We start from the raw sequence: 12,282 nt of genomic DNA, 5'->3' as shown, positions 1-12,282 counted from the left end.
TGATTAATCTGCGTGGTAATGAAGACACGGCACAAACCCTGGTGGGTGTGTAATCACCATAATCATTTAATAATTATGTTGTATTCATAAAGAGCGAATGTTTAATGATCTGTTTACTCACTTCATCTCCACTTGATTAGATCTAATCACTGCTCAGTAATACAAAGACGGTTTTTTTTATAATAATTACTTATAGCTTCAGTGAATTTCTAATTAGGCCTTTCACTGAAGTGCAGGAGTGGTGATGGCTCATTTGCATCTATATTGCAAACAAAGAAAACTAAATAATATCTAATGTCAACAATCATTGGCTAGAATTTCACAATCTCTCTTAGCTGAGAACCATAAAATACAGTTTTGTAGCATGAAATTTCCTTTGAAATCCCAGAGACACCTGATGCTTGTTTGAGCTACTTCATGCGTCTCATACTTGCCTCCTCCACGTTTTTATTAAGTACCGTGCAATTTCAGACCCTGTCCCCTCTCTGCTCCCTCTGCCTCTGGTGTGCAACAAAAAGACGCACTGTAGCCACTCATTGACTTCCCGTAACTTCTCTCTCTCCTCTTTCGTTTACAAGGTGACAAAGCTCGCCGCAGTGTCTCAGTGCAGCTGGCATCCCCAGTAAACGGGGGGCTCCCATGTGATCTATCTGCATGGTGCTCATGTTATCTCCAGTGAGGGCATTTAAAGCTCTATGCCTTTTCCACATGGCCCAGGCCAGTTTAATTACCCTGCCCTGCCTCAGCATCGACTGAGAGCGCCCACCACTCTGTTTCACTATGTGGGAATCAGGATGGAGGAGGACAGGGACAGGAGGTCTTCTGCATATGCACTAATACTAATATGAACTAATACACACTAATACAATTTGTTGAAAGAGTTACAAAATTTGGAGCATTTCTATTCTGTTCTATTTTAAATGAACGCATCTCCATACATGCACAGACAATGTGAAGGTCACTTAGACGTTTTTCTTTTATAGGGTTTTTTTTTTTCATTTATCTTTTATGATTTCTATATATATATTTAATATTGCTAAATAAATATTTATAAAAAATATCTAATTCTCTAGAAAATCATGAAAAACGAAATAAAGATTAAAAAATCAAAACACAATGCACATACACATATGCATTATGCCTGCATACATAATGTGCCTAATTACAAATATACGATAGGTGCAAACATGTACATTAACATATATATATATACACATGCACAAAATGTATTACATTTACATTTTACAAATATTTACTGCCCTGTTTTCCATAAAGATTCTGCATAGATTATACTAATTGTCTTTCCATTTACCTTCAGTATAATCTGTACAGAATCCAACTTGTCCTACATTCTGTTTTGTTGCAGTAACACATTCATAGCGTTAATGTAGAGTTAGACTGTATAACAAAAATCCCTATCCTTCATTCTAATTTTTTTTTTTTTAAATGAGGCAACCCTCTCTATCAGAATAATCAGTTCACAAAAACATGGTTCCCCTGGACTTTTCTTTGCCTCTTATGCTAGTCTGGATCATACCTGAAGCTTTCTGCTTTAATAAGTGGGACTCACTCATATATACTTCAGTCTATGATTGCAAACAAAATTATAACTTGAAAACTTCCTCTAAGAAGTCTGAAATAAAGAGCATTTCCAAAGCATATGCATTAATGTTTATCTCTGATGTTTTATCATTTCTTCTTTTGTATTCTATTGTATTCTGCTCTATTGTACTTCTATTCTACTCTACTCTAGGAGGCCTGCAATTACCTTCCTTAAAGATGAGATAACTGCTTAAAAGTACTCTCCCTACCCACAGCCACATTCCCAAATCCCCAAATTTCCTCCCAAACTCAACCATGAATTGTTTTGATTTTTAAAACATCAACCCTTAATTGGGGGGGAATTTTAGGATTTATGGGCACCATTGGACACATGAGTATTTATCTTTAATTTGCTAGGAATGCATCATATACACTACTTCACGAATCTGCAATGCTGACATGTGTAATAATGTAAACCAGTTGTTCCCAACCTTTTTGACTTGTGACTCTTTAAAACAATAGAAAATAAAGTCACAACCCCTAATAAAAGTTGCAGATTTCTATGAGCTATGAGAACTTGAAGCAAGCAAGGAGACACATTTTTTCCTTCTCAGATTATTTAATTTAATATCTTTTAAAAAGTAAAACTATCCAGTATTTTACAAGAAAGATAAGCAAAGACAAATTTCCTAAAAAACTAAACATAATTTTATGAAGCAGAAAAAATCTTTTTTTTTTCTTCTTTCTTTAATCACAATCGTCAAATCTCAATTCAAATCTATTCTATTCTGATGTGATACACACACACACACAGTGATACAATAAACCAATAAACTAAAACACTGTCAACACAAAAGCGTGGTTTAATGCATGTTTTGTTTATTGAAAAACATGATTTCTGTATGAGATTTAGAACATACAAGCACCTATGCATACAGTATATCTGCAAAAGCAACAGAAGAAACTTCAGACAAAAAAAAAGGTTGTTTGCCACAAGAACCACTGAGTGTTGAGTTCATTTGATACTGCAGGCTTGGCTCTGCCTGTGTCAGGTCTTCTTTGGCTCTGAGCAGTGTGAAAAGGTGAGACACTCTGATAGGATCAGCCAGAATGACCTTTTCACTCCTCGTCTCTCTCTCCACACCCCTGCCGTCCCCCTCCCCTCCCTCCTGGCACTGTTGGCGCTGGGTGGCACCCAAGAGCCACTCGGCCGACGGGTAGGGTTACAGCAGCCAGGGCCTCAGCTCACATGTTTTAACAATTTCCTCCGTCCTCTGTGAAATTATGCAAATATTTTAGTCCAGTTTCCTTGAGTCTGGAACACCAATTAAGAGTGTCTGTTTGGTTTTCATGACAGCTGTTGAGGAGGCTTTCAGACAGGCAGGCCTCGCACTGGAGGTAAAGGGCTCCCATCAAGCAGGCCTGGACCCAGTTTTAAGACGTGCAGATGCAGAAGAGGCTGTAGTGCACATAGGGAAGCACTACTGATGAGGTGATAAAGGGGAAAAATATTGGGATATAGAGGCTGAAAAATTAGGTTTATGAGATAAAGAAGTGATCCAGACAAAGAAAACATACTGATGACAACAAGGACAGAAGGATGAGGATAATGGAAAAGATGAAAGAATGAAACTGCTAAGAAATAGAGGAGGGAACTGGAAAGGGAATAATTACTTCCCATAGCTAACACAGCTTATAGAGAAATAACAGACACTTGACTTTGCGTTTATGTCAAGGAAATCTCCTGTGGGTGGTTTTCAACACAATGACAGAGCGGAGGCTTATCAATCTGCCTTGATGATGGTCCAACACTGCTCTTCCAGCAGCAGGTAAGGTCATATCTGCTATAACTGCCGTGTAAAACTTTCACAATAGCGGGAGGTCAAAAACCCAAACTGGCCCAGTGCTGGGAGTATGGGACTCTCCTGTCTTTCTAATCAGCTCCCCCTTATTCTCTGTCATACTTATTTTTATTCTCTCTCCGCCTTTCACTTTCTCCTTTCTCTATAAACACTAACTACTGGTCATGTCATGCAGAGTCCAGCTCAGGAAAACTTGATCTAAGGTCTAAGAAGGCTATGAAGTCCACTCAACCTCATTGGAAGACCATCTTTTCTTTAAAGACTTGCTGGCTCCAGAAATTCTCCATCATGTTGAAGAATTTGATCCAGGGATTGTGCTGTCTGGATAAAAGTTCACTTCGCTCTATAAGGGGAATTGATTGAGGTCACGGCACTAAAGCATCTCCCTCAGTTCAAAGGTGGGCATGAATGTGAGTCCTGAAGAGAGATTCATCTTGGTCAGGGGAAAACCTCTTGAAAGGAGGGCATGTAATCGTGCTATGGAGCGTGACGGACCATATCGTTATTAAACGGTATTGTTAAAAGAAATAGGAGGAAGAGGTCAAATTTGATGTAAGCCGCAGTATTGTGACATTTGAGACGAGTCCTTCACTGATGCTGGTGATAGATATAGGGTTAACTTTGATGAGCTTATCACCATAAATAATACCACAGAGGTACATGTCATTTGGGGGAAAAAAGGGGTATTTTACTAGTATTTATGCTGACATTACTTATATTTTTATACTTGTGTAATTAGTACATTTCTACATTTACTATCTGAAAATGTTAAACTCTACCATAACAATTTCAGAGAAAGAGTCCTAGTTTATAATAATGCAACAATTTTAACAATGCAGTTCTGAACTTTGGTGTGCAGCTTCTTTGCAGCTGTTATTGTCTAAGACTGACTTATCAGTTAAAGTAATAGTTTGACATTTTGGGAAATACGCTTATTTGCTTGCTTGGCTAGATAAAAAGGTCAACACCACTCTGGTATCTGGGAGTTAAAAATGAAGGTACACTAACAACAACAACAACAACAACCCATTAGCTTACCATAAGGACTAAACAGCTAGCATGGTTATGTCAAAAGGTAAGTTTTTTTTTGTCATTGTGGGGTTGCCTGACAACCAGCACAGACCCCAGGAAGTAGCACATAGCCCTCCTAAATTAACAATTTGCATTTTTCAAATTTATTTTTTGTAAGAATTACTTCAGAGATGATGGTAGGTAGGACTTTGTTACCTTCAAACAGAGCTCAGCTAGCTGTTTCACCCTGTTTCCAGTATGTGCTATGCTAAGATAGGCTAAGCTAAATGTCTCCTGGAATTAGCTTTATATTTAACAGACAAATATAAAAATGATATCAATCTTCTCATCTATTTAAAAAAAAATGCAAGAATGTACCAGAAAAAAAAGTTTCTTGAAATTTTCTCCAACTTTTTCTCAGCTGCCTGATTCTTGTTATTCTTGATAAATTCTTGCTATACCTCCTTTGTTTGTCTTTTTCCTCATCCTACTCTTCACTCTGTCTACCCCCCCCCTCCACACACACACACACACACACACACACACACACACATTTCCCAACTCTCCTCTCCTGTGTTGTCTCCCAGAGGTCTTAGTGTGGCTGGGCTTTTCTGCTCCAGGTGGTCTGCAGCCAGCCACCTGTGTTGTCTTTGTGGCGCTGTCATCTGTCTCCGAGCAGGCTTTGTGGGGTTGCCAGTGTGAGGACAGGCCTGGTGAGCACCGATGATGGAGATAGTGCTTTCTGCTGCTGCTTCTCCCAGACTCTCACAGGACTCCAGTGTTGCCGGACACAAGGAGCGAAGTTTACACCCCCAACCAGTCCCGAAGAGGAATCCTGGGAAGATTTTTCACTGGTCTTCATGCCTCATTGTTGCATTGTATAAGTTCATAGTGTGATGTTCTGTTTAAGGACACATATGTGAACATGTTATCCTTTACTCATGGTATAGAATTATTGCAGTAAATGTTAATTTACACACTAAATTGTGAATTACCAATGTATAGCTTCAACAGGAATAGTATTTTCAGTGAGGCAAGTGTCTAAAAATAATCCACACAAGAGGTAAAAGTTAAAAGCAGAGTTCAAAGGTATCACCTCAGATGATACACCTCAAAGAGCTCTGGAGTAATCTCATTCATGTTCATTTGTGCTTGTGTGTATGTATTTGTTCAATTATATGTACTGTATATCTGTCTACAACTTTATTTGGTCCCTAACCACTCAGAAGAACATTAAAAGAGGAAAAGAGTTTCTCCCCTGGTTTTGAGCAGAATAACACCTTTCTGGCTGACAGGCACTTGTCAGAGGGGGACAGAGGAGGCGAAGACTGATCGGGTGCAGGCAGGAGGTGGTAAGATGAAAAAGCAGAGAAACTCATCCATGCTCAAAGTATGAGATCTTCCCTCTTTTCATTTGTTATACTATCATTATCATTATATTATACCATGCTATGCTACATGTAAATATACAGAAATTTCAATTTTGAGAGTATTGTAACAAAAAAGGAATAAAACGATAAAACTTGTCAGATGAGCTCTGTGATTGCTGACATCCAGATATATTGTATAAAATCTATTGCACATGATTAGAAGCTAAAGAAACACTTGACACTGGAGACACATGCTCAGGATCAAGCTAATGCATTTTTCTTAATCTCCACTTGAGGGAAACATTATGCAGCTATGACACCCATTTATCTCTCTGCCACGCAGATTGGAGCACATGTGATTGCAAGGAGGCCAGTAGCACTGCAGGCTTTACAAAGATGCTATATTCCTATTCCAGCAAAGCTTTCCACAGCTGTTATTAGTCATGACTTACAGAAAATGCTGCAGTGGAAAATACCTTCAAATAGGCTTCAGCAAAGTCATTAAAACATCAGCAGATTCGTATTTTTCTGTTCCGTCAATTTTGGAAATTAACAAAATGAAAAATAAATGATAAATAAGTAAAATAAGTTGATTTCTGCTTGGAGGTCATACTTTAGGCACTTCTTTATTTAACATTACACCATTGGATATGCTCAACATCCCAGGACACCCCCCTCCTTCCCCCTCCGTTACATATTCAGAGTTTTATTTACTCCTCATCCGGAGGGGAGAGTGTTGATAAATGACGGCGCTGCGCCCTGGGACTCTCCTGTTTAAGGAGCGGCGAGGCGATTTATGAGCGCGCTCTCGCAGGCAACACTGTGATTAATCGACGCCGTCCTCCGCGGCCACAGGCGGGGCAGGGGCCGCCGGCCTTCCACTGTTTGGATAGGGAGATAACATCAAAGCAGCCTGCTGCTTGTGTTAAGAAAATACTGCATTCTGGGTCAGCGCAAATGAATCCAGGAGGAGCTTGAAACTGTTTTTAATGGCATTGCCATCGATATATTATCACTCTGCAGAATTTGAGAGGTCACAGATGACATCTGCAACCCCGGAGCTTCCCTGAGGCTATGGTTGACTTTGATGATTTAGCTGTTTATGTTAGGCTACATTTATGAATGGAGTGGAACACATAATGTGTCATCAGTGAGAGTTAATAAATGATGAGGCACTAAAAATATTACTTACCGTTAAATACTTTGGCATAAAATTGTGTTTTCCAGACCTAAACACTCCACTCCATGGTTGAGGGTTTGGATTTAAGATTGAGGTTTGAAGGTAAACATATAATGATCCCATCTGTCAAAGTTCATACAAATTTGTACCTAATGAGTAGTTAAAGGTGTTAGCCTCTGAGATATTTACCTGCCCTGGTGTACTCCTCCACACCTGCACCATTGATCACAGGTCACATTGATGGGCTCGATGCTCCAGGGCTGACATTGCTGCTCTTTTGATCTCTCTCCAAAGTGGCCTGCTCCAGCAATGGGACCAAAATCCTTCTTGTTTCATGTCAGCTTTTTGGTTTAAAAAAAAAAAAAAGTTTGTTGTAATGTTGAAATGTTCATTGTTTACCTCTCTTCACTGAAAATGTGTCTGTAGTAAAATTCATCGAGTGCAAATTCATACAAATTTAAAACGTATTTGTATTGAATTGTGTAGGGTTTTTTTGTACTGAATGCATGATCAGTACTATTAAGCTCTTCTATAAAGCATGCTACAAAGTAAAGCAGGCCTGGCCAAAGTCTCTTTTTCTTATCTCATTTACACATCAAAATAGTTTCTCTCCTTTCCCATTGTGAGAACACCATACTCCTCAAGCCAACTGGGAATCGTTGGGCAAATTTCCGTTCTTTATTTTCTACTTCCAACTGCTTCCCGTGGTTCCTAAAAGGATGCCAATTTAGCTGAATTCAGGCTCAGTTGAAAGGCGCACTGTTACCTGTCCGCTGGGGTAGAACCTCTGCGGTGGCTGCCCTTTCCCATGCTTCCACTACGGGACCTCGACCACAGGCAGACAGAGGGGACACCTGTTCCCTTGGAGAGGTTGGCCAGCATCTGAAATCTTAGTGTCGGCCCTGCCTATTGAGAGTGAGCAGCACGATAAGGCCTTGCACTGTGATGGGGTGGAGGAAACCTGAGGAGAAAGCAGGAAAGGGGATGCCTATAGCCAGATGAATCTGGTGCAATTTGCCAAAACACAGTGCCTCCCTCCACAAGACGATTACCTACACTTGCAATAGAAAAGCCATTGTCTGGTATGAGTCTCCACTTATCTGCATATTCTTTATCGTTATGCAGAGATATAAAGGTCTGCCTGTGCTGCAGTAAAGGACAAAGTTTAGTGCTGAAAGGAGGAGGTGAAATTAAGTGTTTCTGTAGCCATTGGTGTAAATCAGCACAATTATAGTCTGGTAGGAAAAACATTGGCCTCTCCTGGAAATACCTTTGACTCAAAATCATAAATTATTGGTGCAAAAAACCCCATCAAACTCGACACTCTTTGAACTATTTGTGTGTTTTTGGCTCCACTCTGCCGCTATTCATCTCCTAAAGAAACAACAGAGCAGAGAAGTTGATTTGAGACCCAAAAGTGATGCATGCCCCATTGAAAACGCTAACTTTTTAAACATGTTGTTAAAACAGTAGAAGACTGAACGATGAACATGATCCTTGGCTTTTTTTTCTTCTTCTTTTTTTTTTTTATCCAAGCCCATTGCCACTGCCTGTCCTTGTTCTGACTACAGCTTCTGAGCATCTTTTGTAAAGAAAAAGCAACAATATTTCAGAAACATGGGTCACAAGGGCAAACTTGCTGCAGTGAGAGTTTGTCCAAGAGGTTTCCACATGAGCCCCTAAATGAGCCTCATACTGTCTCCCTCCTCGTGACATATATCAGCCTTCCCCGCAGAGGGTGAGTCACCTTCCCCATACCACCTTTGATGTCCTAAAGATTCCAGACAACAATTTGTAAGCACTGTTGGACCAAACTATGGTGGAGCCTCATGGAGGCCCCAGTTGACAAACACTGTGATCTATAAGATTGTTTTAATCCTTCCAACTTTTTTATGGTTCCTCCCTCACTTCCTTTATTGTAACGTCTTAAAATTGCACCCTTGCTGATATGGTTGAGCTGCACAAGTTAAAGCTTAAAATGTCATGCGCCTCAGTACTCAGCTATGCTGAAGATGGACATTGCAAGACAGGATGGCCACCAAGGGGCCATTACTGAGGCCTAGGTCAATGTCTTTTGCTGCCTTCAGAAGCCATGGGGAAATAACTAGCAGCTCTGGTGGAGGGAGTCAGGAGTCTGAGAGGAGCCCAGATGCACACTCCTGAAATCTTCAAAGATTCCTTCCTCTGACTTTCACTATCAAACATATGTGCAATAAGAATGCTTTATATGATGGTCAGATCTGTAAGGGAGGAAAACTTGGAGGCAGTGTGTGATTTACACAACAGCAGGGCTAGGCTTTAAACAACAGGATGCCATTTCTTGAATGTGTGTCTCTAGGAATATAACAGTGGTGATTTTCAAAAAAAGAAAAAAAAAAAGAGTGGTTTTGTTGTTTCCTGTGTTGCAGTCTCTCCAGTGGCTGTGGTCAATGTGAGCACAGATATTTGAACAATATATACCTAAGCAATGACAAAAATCATATTAAAGTAAACCTCATGCTTTTTTATGTAATATTCTCTAAAAATGAATATGTCCATAACTCCTAAAAAGCAAGAAAACAATCCAGTATTATAAAACAGTCTTAAAAGTCCACTATTGTTTGCCTTAATGTTTTTTATTTATGAATATGGCTTCAATCTGGACCAGTTCCTCACTGTGGTTTCTGAAAAGCACAATCACATGTTAAATGTCAGTCTGTGTTGTTCAAAGTCCTGTGTGACAGCTTAATGTGCCTTCCTAATTTATTCCCCCACCCATCCTTTGACTCAGGACTGAAGAAAAAAAATCTCTTTTGTAGAAGCAATAGAAGAGGGTATTATTGGGGACAGTCCGTTAAGCTGTCCTCACCTTTCCGCCTGACCTGAGCTTGGTTGAGATGTTTTCTAGCTGAGGCATCCTTCCTGCCGGAGAAGCAGATGGGTGATTTATGGCCCAACATGTTGACAGGGAAATGTTAGGGCACCCGCCGAGAATTATCGATCCTGGGAATCTGCAGTGAGAAAGACGTGGTGAGGAGGCATAGAAAGAGTGGAATGAGAAGGTAAAATAGAGACAGAGAAAGCCAGTCAGACAGGAGACTGATTCAGAAAGGGAGCAGAGGGCTGTGTGCAGCAGAGGCCATTAGCCTCTATACCACTTGCAGGAGAGACGGAGGAATGATGGGTGCTCTCCTGCAGAAAGAGGAGGAGTGGAGCAGAGGAGGGGCTCTAATAGGATAAACTCCCCCATTAACCCAGGGGAGCTGCCTTTCAGAGATGCTATCAATCCGAGCACACGTCTCCATCATGCCTACCACACTGTCGCCACGCAACTGCAATACACAAACTCCAGGAAACATCTGTCTATCTTCCAGTCAGTAAGTCAAATCTGCTGGAGAGGACACAGTATGATGTAATAAAATTAGGTTCACTTGCATTCTGGGAAAGAAGTTTTATTGTTAATCTTCAGCATTATAAATAAAGAGACTAAGTAGTAGAGGTGGTAATAGACTACAGAAGTTTGGAGTACAGCTTTATTTCTGGGTTTACATCATTCTAATATTCACTATATGTTTACAGTACAAACATCTGCACAGAGTCGCTGAGCACTTAAGGAATTGTGCCTCTAACAGGCAAAACGTACACTTGTTTTCTTAAAGTAAACATCATCTCCATGGCAAGTGTGTTATTTAAAAGGTAACTGACAGTGCTCATAAAACTCCACGTGATGCCATTCTAGCCCCCGATTCAAAATATGATGTAATCAGTGTCTAATTTAGTGTGTTTACTCTTCGCTCGCACACAGTATAGCTCCTTTTTGCCAGACATTTAACTGCTGAAAAGGGGATACTTTGATTGCAGCGAAAGAGAAAAAATCAGGGAGAGACAGAGTGAGAGAGTGAAATTGTTAAATCCAATTTGCTGTATCAGTATATTTAAGTATTTAGGAAATATGAATTTTTGAGGACATATACCTTTTTAAAAGCCGAGTTATGAAGAAAATACTAGTTGTTGTTTTTTTATTTTACTTAGGCAAACATGTTCTTTGCTTCTTAAACGGAGCACCCACTTTGATTGAATAAGCCCCTTACTCTATTGTTTATTGGAAATGTATGAAGAACGAGTGTCTCTGGACACCTTGAGTGGATAACCATATGCCGTCACAGTAGACCAGACGCGCCTCATATTGAGAGCTCTGTTGACCTGGGAATTGTGTGGGAGGTGTAGAGCGGGGGTGGAGGGGCACAGGGGACTTGTGAGAGTTTCGAGAGGTACAAATCAAGGATTTAACTACTCCAGCGTCTCTCTCCTACTCAAAATGTGTAGGCCCGTGTTTCGACTGTGTTTTTGACTGTGTGTGGTGTTGGAGGCTTACAAATTACTACAGAAAAGAAACAAGTTATCACGAAGTGCTGAGCTGTGTGGTGGTAATGATGCTATTTGAATCGTTAAAAGTCAAATATATGGGACATTTGAATCCTGTGTGAGAGGAAAAGTGAGAACTAGTTTGAGAGACAGACAGATAGACAGAGACGGAGAGAAAGACAGATATTGCACCCGTGCCAAGGGTCTTTATTGGGCCACACATTAAATCAAAGGCAGATGTTCATCCCTTTTGACCAAACCACATCAGCTGTCGCTCTCCTTGTTTCCTTCAGCCTCCCCAATTATTTCTCAAAAGGGACAAACCATAACCAACTATCAGTAAACATGCAGACTCCTCAAATTCCATAAACGTCAAGCTACAGACAACAAGCCAACCAGCCTCTGTTTGTATAACTGGGAAACCCCTTTCTGGTTCTGACACAGTGCTACAGCTATAGCACGCTAGTTTGGGGGAAGTGTTATTATGGTTTTACATGCCAGCAGTTCTCCCTCATCATGAAACAAACCCACCAGCCTGTCAAACAACTGCTGCCCTCTTAGGGAAGCACATTGTTATTTGCTCCGTTGAAGTCTTACTTGTGGTCGAATGTTGGTACCACAGAAGAGTCAGTTTGTGAACTATCAATGCAACTGGACAAAATACAAATGTTCCTTTGTGATTCAAAGTGAACTGAGAATACACAGCAGCGAGGATCTGGGAGATTTTTACATAATGTGCTCTTGCAGTGATCAAACATTTGCAACTTGGAAATGTGTCAGTCTAAACTAAGGCAAGTGTGGGCCGATAGAGCTCACATAAAGCTGGCAGCAGACTAAAGCTGTTAGATTAGAGGTGAACCTAAAAATCATAAAGTAAAAACCTTCGCAAATCCATTTCTACTTATATTTTCATGGGAGATAGAACTTGTTCTCTTCCATTACTTTGATTGCATTTTGGGCTGTATGAAAATGT

This window comes from Thunnus maccoyii, chromosome 21, assembly GCF_910596095.1.
Source record: "Thunnus maccoyii chromosome 21, fThuMac1.1, whole genome shotgun sequence".
Classification (NCBI taxonomy): domain Eukaryota; kingdom Metazoa; phylum Chordata; class Actinopteri; order Scombriformes; family Scombridae; genus Thunnus; species Thunnus maccoyii.
Note: the sequence above shows the minus strand (reverse complement) of the source record.